Below are 9,968 nucleotides of genomic sequence, written 5' to 3'. Positions count from 1 at the left end.
GGAAGGTAATGACGCTGCTCTTCATCTGGTGAAATTTCAAATTCATGTGCGTAGATTAAAGATCAATTTTCCTGAAGATTGTTTGATGAAAATGTTTATGGCTACTCTGGAAGATAAAGCCCGATCTTGGTATGAAAGTCTGCCACCCTGCTTCTATTTATTGTCTAAATGATTTTCATTCAATATTCCTTGAGAAGTATAAAGAATCTTATCCATCATTAAATTTAGTTTAGGATTGTTGCAAGCATGCTTATGGTTTTATTGAGAGCCTTGAAAAATACTATGAAGATGATAATTTTATGGACGAAGAAATCGTGGAAGCATTGTATGAAAATCCCTTTCAGCAACGTAAAGACGATCATGAAAATTTGCAGCATGATCAAGATTGTAGTACGGTGGAAGATGAAAGAATTCTGCATCTTGACAGTCAACATGAATTATATGAAATAGATCAACAGGTTGAAGAGTTCCATATGGTTGAAGGTGATGAAAGAAAAAGTGTCGGTTTAGATCTGCCAATAGAAGAAGAAGACATGCAAGTAAGTTCAGTCCTAATTTCAGAATGTGATAATGTCAAGACAGCTATTTCAGTTCCAGATTCAGATTGTGATGACCAAGAATGCCTAGTACGGAATCATATGGAAGAGAACTTTGCTGTTGAAATCATCTGGGATGCAGAAGACACAATTATCGATCCAAATGCTCTCAGCTCATTAGAATACAACCTTCATGAGGAGGTAATCCAGTCAGTGTATGAAAAACAAGATCGGACCTTCATTCAATACATTCACACCACAGAAGATCAAAACATTCAGGATTTCCATTCAGATTCCTCTTCATATGTTTCATGTGTTGAATTTTTTTTCCAAGAAGATATCTACTCATCTACCTGTTCAGATTTTTTTGAAGCCCATGAGCATACTTTTATTGAAGCACATGATGAAGGAAGATCAGAATTTGAAGCAAAGGACGCCTTGTTACTTCAGCAGGAAGAAAATCTTCATGTTTTTCATGATCCAATGTCAGATTTATTGCAGTCAGCCGCGAAGGTGATTATTGCAGTATTTGGTGATGAAGGAGATCATGGTCAATTAGCTTTTGGGAGACCCAGTCACAAGCATCCACTGTTGACCAGAAGATCTAATAGGAAGAATCAGTCACGAAGCCATCTTCTTGGTTGGTTTCATTGGCATTTTGATATAGTTTGAGGATATATTGTCTTGTAAGAAACACAGGTGGCCATGTACTGCCACCAAGCTTTAAGTTTTAAGTCCAAGTCTTTGCCATTTTGAGTTAGTTTGTTAGATTCAAGTTTTTCAGTTATTTCAGTTTGCATTGAGTCAGTTTAAGTCGAGGCTCAGTCAATAGATTGAGTCATGTTGGTTTGTCGGAATCATGGACTCCATAGCCCAATGGACAAAGGCAGTGTCTGCTCACCCAAAGATCTGCAGTTCTTGGCACCTCCACGAAGCGGCAACTGAAATCCCAATTGGAGCCAATGTTAGACTCAGTCTAGTCAGTCTTCTGTCAGAGTCGAATTCACCAAGGTTCATTTCTCGTCATTTGCAGTCATCAAATACCAGTTTGGTCAAAAAGGGTCATTTTAATCCTTGAGTCTAGGGTTTTGTCTCTAGAAGTGTTCACTGACGCCTGTAGGCCAAAGAGATCTTCAATAAGGTTTCACTTCAAGATCCACATTATTAATAATGATGAAGGACAGTTCTTCTTCAAAACTCTGTTTTAAAGAAGAAATTATTAATTTCATTCAATACATGGTTGATAAGGTTTTACAGCTCTTCAGGAAGCCCTTCCTATCTTGCTAGGTTTAGCAGCCCTTATCCCTGCAAAAGCACAAACAAACAGAACATCATCAGCACAAAGAGACAAAGCAAGAGCTACAGGGGTTGGAGCGGGATTTTTCAAAGCTAATCTAGTTATATTTCATATCAACAAGTGTATGACTGAAGCCCCTAGACAACATTAAGTACGAGAAAAATCATTTACTCAATACAGTACCAGTTTTCCTTTATTGAAGATGGACCTGCACACAAAGCAAATGAAATACTATCGGAAATGAAGGGAACTTTTGGACCACATGATTGTAGGCTGCTATGTATTAATTCTTCACAATCAAATGAAGAGATCTTACCAGAAGATATATGGACTCCTTTCGTTTCATCACCTTTGATAATTCATCATCTGACCATGTTCTAGGCCGCTGTTTCAACAGAAATGACTTGGAACAGATTAATGAATTCATGCAAGAATTTTCTGTAAAGAATATTATCCCATACATGGAGCAAAAAATACGCTCCTTGAATCAACAGGTTTTAGCAACAAGGAAGGGGTTGAAAAATCAGTTTAAAACAACCTTTGGTGGCATAAGGGAAGGATGATACTACTGATGTTTCGAATGGGTCCATCTACACATTTAGTTCGATAGAGTCTCAGATCAGAATTTTGGGAGACTATGCCTTTATGTTGCGTGATTATGAACTTGCTCTTTCAAATTATCGATTGTTATCCAGTGACTACAAGATTGACAAGGCTTGGAAGCGTTATGCTGGTGTTCAGGAAATGATTGGACTTTCACTATTTATGTTGGATCAATCAAGAAAGGAAGCAGAGTATTCCATGGAAACGACTTTTACAACTTATCAGAAAATAGGTGCCTCAGGTCAGAGATATGCCACAAGATGTGCACTTTGGTGGTCGGAATTGCACAAAGCTAGGGGGCAATTCAAGGAGGCTGCCAATGTCTACTTCCGTATCTCTAGTGAGGAACCAAGCTTACATGCAGGTATATTGCTGGAGCAGGCAACCTATTGTTATCTGCGTGCAAATCCACGCATGCTCAGGAAATTTGGATTCCATCTTGTCCTTGCAGGAAATCGCTACACTATATGTGGACAACGGAAACATGCCATTAGAGCATATATGTGTGTTCTTCCTGTATTTGAAGGCGATGGATGGAATTATATCAAAGACCATGTCCACTTTAATCTTGGAAGATGGTATGCTGTTATCGGGAAGTCAGAACTGGCCATTCAACATTTAATGAGATTACTTGCATGTAGTCATCAATCAGCTGTAACTCAGGAAATGTTTCTGGGAGATTTCCTGCGTGTTTTTGAGAGTGTTGGTAAAAAAGATGAAATGTTCAAACTGAAGTTGCCTGCCATTAATATGACATCACTGAGAATTCATTTTGAGGATCACCGCACATATGCCTCTGCTGGAGCTATTCTTTTACCAGAAAAGACATGGCAATATTTGGAGGAAGGATTAGTTCCATCGACATCCCCGACATCAAGTAACTGGTTAGATTCTGCAGCAAGGTCTTCTTCCAAATATTTGAAAGGAAAAGATACCAATATTTGTATTGCTAAAGAGGCTATAAATGTGGAGCTTGAGTTTAAGAATCCTCTTCATATCCCTATTGATATATCTGCAGTTTCCCTCATATGTGATTTCATTCCTGAAATGATGTCGGAGAACGTTGGTGTTGGTCATCATGGAGAAAAAGAAATTGGATCTGAAATTGCACTATCTAATCATAGCATCGATGAAGAGGGGAACATATATGATCATGGTGCTTCTTCATTGGTTTTATCTGAGGAGGCTTTTAGTCTGAAAGGAGGTCAAAGTATGATGGTACATTTGAAAGTGACTCCTAAAATGGATGGTTTCCAGCATACGTTGACAGTTGATTTGTATACTCTGAGTTCTGTTCAATACAAATTCAGTCAGGGAAAGGTACGGTGCCCAAAATTATGCTTCCAGAAGACATTAGACTATTGCAATTTAAAGCTTTCCATTCCTGGCATACCGAGCTCTTTGTGCATATTAAGGTTGATATTCTTCCAAATCCACGGCTAGAGATTGTTAGTGTTCCAGATCAAACTTTCAATGATGGAGAAATCTATCATGCTTACGATGAGAGCACAGCAAGTCAATCACAAATAAGTAATCAAACTATGGTGAATGAAGTTAGATTGTACATTGAGACTTTTATGAGTGAGATGACGAAATGGGAGAATGATTTGAAGCAACTTGGGACCAAAGTTAAAAAGTGTGAGGATGAATTGAGGAAATTAGAAACCAATTTAAGTGAAGTGAATAGTTCTCTGAGTGACTTGGAAAGAGAGCTCAACAAATGTACCTTTTCTTCAAAAAGTGATGGGAAGGCAAATTCAAACCCATATTCACACAGTGTTGAAGATACTTTAGAAGAAATCAATAGACAGGGAATCATTGCAGCTTCCCTTTGGCTTCACTTAAGTAGGGTGAATGTTCAATCATGAAAACTCCCTATAATACAAGACGTGGTTGGAGTTGTTTCCTTGTTAGGGAAAGTAGAGGATGATGCCATCAGTCTGGCAGTATCTGAGTATGTGGGAAAGGAGAATATGCTCGCAATTGTCTGCAAGTCTCATGGAGGGGTTGAAGCACTTGAACTATATGATTGCTATGGTAGCGTAAGGACAGAAAGAGGTCTTCACGGGCTAGCAAGTGCCCAAAAAGCAAAAATTAATGAAAGGTTCCGTGTGATTTGCCTTGAGGACTTAAGGTCTTATGAGGGGGGATTCAATGTTGGTGATCCAAAAAAGAAACTGATTATGGAGGACCCAAAATCATCAGATGGAATCCTCCCTGAAGGATATATGGGATATGTTGTAAATATGATAAAGTTGGATCACGAGGATCTATACCCTTCAACTTCGTTAGGGATTAAATTGAGAGGAACATTATTTTTTAATCTGTTCTCATATTTGCAAGTCTACAAAACAAGAAAGCACATGAAATCAACCCATATCTTATATAAGAGACGGGGCTATCACATTGGATGGAGGCATGCTGAGGAGAAAAGGTGTTATTGAATGTGGAAATAGGGACGAAGTTGTTGTGAACTTTCCGACTACTTCAGCGAAAGCATCGCTCTTTACCTCAACAAAAGCAATGTCGTCGCACTTTTAGCTGCAAGTTGATATTGAAGAAAAAATTGCAAATGGAGAATCACTAGAGTGAAGTCTATGAGTTTGCGCGACGCATTGGCTTAGAGTGCAGTGCACATAGGCTACACGGAACATTGGGCATTCCTCCACAGTGCATTTTTTGCATTGACGTGATGCACTCACCAAGCGCAGCGCACTAGGAGTGAGCGTGGCCCACAGAGCCCTATTGTAACAATTGTTAGATGTTTTGAGACTCACTTATCAGATCCGAGCAGAACATTTATCAATGGACCCATACAATGTTATGCTAAATGAGATGTCAGGGAACATCTCCCTTGTCTCTTTTTCTGGTCGCCTTGCCTTGCAGATTTTTACAGAGATGCAAAATGATTTCTTGGTTAATTTTGTCTTCTGTAACACTACCCAGCGTTATATTCGCCCATTGAAAGTGTGCCAAAGACCAGTTTAGCGGACACCTGTTCGACATGGGAAGTCCAGTTTTACTGCGGCTCATATGATTTGAACACGGCCTATCACGATTTGCCCAATTGTACAGCAGGTTCTTTGGGTTACCTCATATGTTTGCTTTAGTCAAGTTGCTTGGTTCGAGATCAATCCCTTGGCTTGTTCGGGCTCTTCTTGACTTGCTTACACACAAGATAACATCTCTTGAACCGATGATTACTGAATTACAAGGTTCATTACCGAAATCCATGGGGCTTCCTCCATTTGACGGTGGATTCGCAGGTTGTTTGAATGTTATACGAGAACAAGTAATGTGGGCTTCTAGTTCTCAAAAGAAAGGAGAAATTCTCCATTGTTTGAAGGAGATTGGCAGCATTGTTTCTTGGATGAGTCTCCTTGATACAGTTTTGAGGGAACTTGAAACAACACAGTTTATTCAAGTGGCACCGTGGTTGGGTATAACCCCTGGAAATGATGCCCAAGCACAGTGAATTTTGACTAAAGATGGTAACAGTCCCATTAGTCATTCTATATCAGCAATGTATAGACAACAAGTGTTCTAGAATACACTCTTGCTTTCATGAGTGCAGCCTTGGACACCAGTGCGTGATAAATGGGATCCAACTCCAAAGACAGGTTTCATCGACATTACTGCTTCAAGAGAGTTCTATCGGATTTACAATGGCCTTCAATTTGTATTTTGTGGAGATCCGATTGAAGAGTCAATAGGAAGTCAACAACGGTTTGGTGATTCAGTTTCTTGGGGATTGGCTTCCAGCAACCAATCTTTCTTGTGGGTTGTGAGGTCATATATAGTTCATGGTGAATCTGCCATATTACCTAAAGAGTTCATTGAGGAAACCAAGGATAGAGGTATGCTGGTGGGTTGGGCGCCTCAGATAAAGGTTCTGTCGCACCCATCTGTGGGAGGATTTCTAACTCACGGCGGTTGGGTGTGCCAATGATGGACTGGCCCTTCTTTGCCGAGCATGAAACAAATGCTAAATTTATGTGTGAAGAGTGGGGAATAGGAATGCGGGTGAAGAAAATGGTGAAGAGAGAAGAGTTGGCAATACTGGTGAGGAATTTGATCAAAGGTGAAGAAGGAGATGGAATGAGGAAAAGAATTGGAAAACTGAAGGGAACTGCCAAGCGAGCAGTTAGTGAAGGAGGCTCTTCTAAGAAACAACTTAGACAAGTTACTCCACAATATATTCCTGAGGGGAATGCATCAAATGATAGTCCAGAATGTTGAAGCCAACAATTAGTTGGAAGAGAAATGTATAGGACGAAACAGGTAGTGGATAAAGCTGATCGGTTGCCCGCTTTTGGTGTTCGCTTTGGTAATAGAGTAACTGGTAAATTGGAGTCATTTTCAAGTCGTGCCAGCATTGTTCATATTGAAATATGTCCTGTAGAGAAAGATATATTTGTGACAACCATCAGTGATCGCAGTGTTGTTTTATATGACCTTTGGATGGCATCACCTTTGAACAATACACAGACAAGGAATAATGCCAGAAACGTTTTAAGCATTTTCCAGAAATGAAACGCTTTTAGAGACATCGACACCTACCAAAAGACCAAATTAAAGAAAGACATCTATCACAGTAGAGAAATAGGAATAGACGGTCTATTATTGGACTTTAGTTATGATTCAAAATATCTATGCTACAGGTGTTGCCTCTTCGTGGGCTATCAAACAGTTTTCAAGTGTAACGCTCCTTTTCTTCAGAACAGATGGTTGGCTTTTCATTTCTGTTAACAATGATTAAATAACCCCCCACTTTGGGTCGATCCATTTCCCACAGTAAAGCTTATTTATTGCATAAAAAATCATTTGTAAAGGGTTCTGAGTTCTGGAAAACAGTGGGAGAGCTGTGAAGGAAAACTTCACTGTACAGTTTTTTGACAGGGATTTAATGAAAAGATACAACTCTGACTCCTGAGATTCTTGCGGTGTGAATTCAGCATTTGTTTTCTCCTTTGTTTCATATGTAGCTTGTTATGTTTCCATTTCATTTCATAATCATTTCTAAATGAATACTTTTAAGTGAGAAAGGCAGAATCCAGTTTGCTGCTCTACCTTGGGAAGGTATTCATGTTTTTTGTTTTCTTCTGTTTGATAAGGATTCATCTATTACCCTTATCAACTTCTCAGCGTTCTTTTCATTCCATATAATGTCAAAATTGAATGCTAAATTTATTTCCTGTCTTGCCTCCTGAGATAATCTGTGTCTCAGATTTAATTTCCCTGCTCATGCTATTCTCGATCCCATGCTGCCCAGAAAACCCAGTCATTTATCAAATTACCCCTTTCCTATCCATTTACTAGCCTAAAATCAGTTCCCATTTTTAGTCATCTCGCACCCGATTGCTCATTTTATCGAGATTGACTGGAGAGAGCCCTCTCTTGCCCTCGTAGGGCTAGCTACGAGGCTGAGCTTGGTTTGATGTTGCCTCGAGTTTTGCCTTCTTCAGCCTGAGGCAGATTCGAGTGCTAACAGGTGGTTTTGCATTTTCTTATGGTTGTTTGGTATATGCTTTATGGTGGTTCGATATATGCTAAATGATGGTTTGATATATGCTATATGATGTTTTGATGTTATTGATATTTATGGTGATGTTCCTATATGTACCCATGTGTATAGATGTAAATACTGTAACCAATTGTGTTATAAAGCTCCACTATGTACCATGGTGTCACGTCAGTATGGTTATGTTATCATGTTATTATGTTATCGTGTGGTTATGTTATCATGATGTTATGATGTGATGTCGATTGGTACTCAGCAGGATGACAATTGTAAATACAATAATGAGTTGTGTTGTAAAGATCCACTATGTGGTATGTTGTCATTTTGTCATGATGTTTTTATCTTGAGGAGATATTTCATTTTAAATACTTCATCGAGTTGTGTTATAAAGATCCATGAGTAGTATATGTTCTTTTAGCATGTTCCTAAGGCATATGTGTGATTAAATGCTGAGGACGGTGTCGCCCAAGGGGGAGGGTTCTATAACAGCCCTGGTGAAAATTCCATTTGACAAAAGTTAAAAACAATAACCACGGTTGATGGGACACTTATTCCAATATGAATATTGGGAAATACATCCTAGGAGGTGTTCAATTTGTGGTTTCTAGCTAAGGAAATTGGCAAAAAACAATGGCTAGGGATTTGGAAAGGAAAAATAGCATTTTTTTCACATTTATTTATCAAAATAATGGAAAATAGGAGAAAAGGAGGTGAAAGGTCACATGTTGCATTTGAGGAGGAAAATGAAGGAAAATAATGGAAAATGAAGAAAATAGAGGCCTCATCCATAAAAAAACTTCTGAAGATTAGTTGGTAACCTTTTGTCAGTTCAGTGTTGGGGCTCTCCCATTCTTCTTTCTCTCTCTCTCTCATACTCTTTGATACTTAGAGTTTTCTTCGAGCATTCTTGGAGGGTGTGGCATACTTGGATTCTCGGAGAAAGAAGGAAAAGGAAGAGTAGGAAAGCACAAGAAGGCATCCACATCATTAACTAAAATATATTTTCTTGTAGGTACTGAGTTGCATGTATGATTTCTTCACTAGTTTTGGCATGCATGGCATATGTATGTGGTTTCTTGGTTATGATATGTAATTGGTATGGAGGATTTCCTAGATCGATAGTGGATTTCCTAGCCTTTCCATTTCTTGGATATCAATGGTGATTATGGGTGTACTTTCATTTTTATTTTTCGTTGTTTCTCATGTTTCTGTAGCTTGGGCTGAGTTATTAGTCCTAGACACTGTAGTTGAACAAACACACTAGAAGCCCTGTAACAACTTGGGTTAAGTTACTAGCCCTGAAAGACTTGGTTGGTCAAATGCTCTGGAATCCCTTGGTGGGCTGAGTTACTAGTCCTGGAAGCCTTAGTTGGATAAATGCTCTAGAAGTCATGTATAAGTTGTGGGTTGAGTTACACCTTGGTTGAACAAACGCTCTTGAGGACCTCGAATGCTTGGAAGGAGACCAATTTGATGATGGTCTTGTGATGTACAACCATGAGGTGGAATCATTGTTTGATGGATTAAGGTGGATGTCTCTGGAAGCCCTAGATGAGTTTTGATTGATGTGTTCTATGAGATCCCACATTCATGCTTGGAATATGGCACAGGGGTGAATGGCTGAAGAGAGATTTGGCTCAGCCGTTCTATGGTCTGGTGGAACGTGGTAGTCGCATCTCTGGTTGGTTTATTGCATTCATTAATGAGAAATCCATTCCCTTAATTTTCATGTGAAAAGGTACTCCTGTATATATGGATTTTTATGGTTGATATGTCGATGGTATTTTTGTTCCTATAATGCTAGTTATATGTACATTTTGTGAAAACAAACATGTATGGCTCTCAACATGTTTTTACTTGTACATGAATGGATCATGTGTCTATTTACTAATAGATGATAATGAAGCAAATGGCATAAGGGAACAATGGTTCATAAAGATTCTCATATAAGTATGAGATCCCTACACTTAATTCTGTTGTTTACACCTGTAGGTTACATATTCGCGATATG

General features: G+C 38.9%; 1 pseudogene; it reads left to right on the top strand.

Moving 5' to 3' along the window:
- The first annotated feature begins 533 nt into the window (after positions 1 to 533).
- On the top strand, positions 534 to 6,385 carry LOC149167524 (uncharacterized; annotated as a pseudogene).
- The last annotated feature ends 3,583 nt before the right edge of the window (positions 6,386 to 9,968 follow it).

This window comes from Pinus tabuliformis, chromosome 5_1 (genome assembly GCF_031772625.1).
Source record: "Pinus tabuliformis cultivar Carrire ecotype Pingquan chromosome 5_1, CPIR1, whole genome shotgun sequence".
Classification (NCBI taxonomy): Eukaryota; Viridiplantae; Streptophyta; class Pinopsida; order Pinales; family Pinaceae; genus Pinus; species Pinus tabuliformis.
Note: the sequence above shows the minus strand (reverse complement) of the source record. Positions and strands in the feature narration are given on the sequence as shown.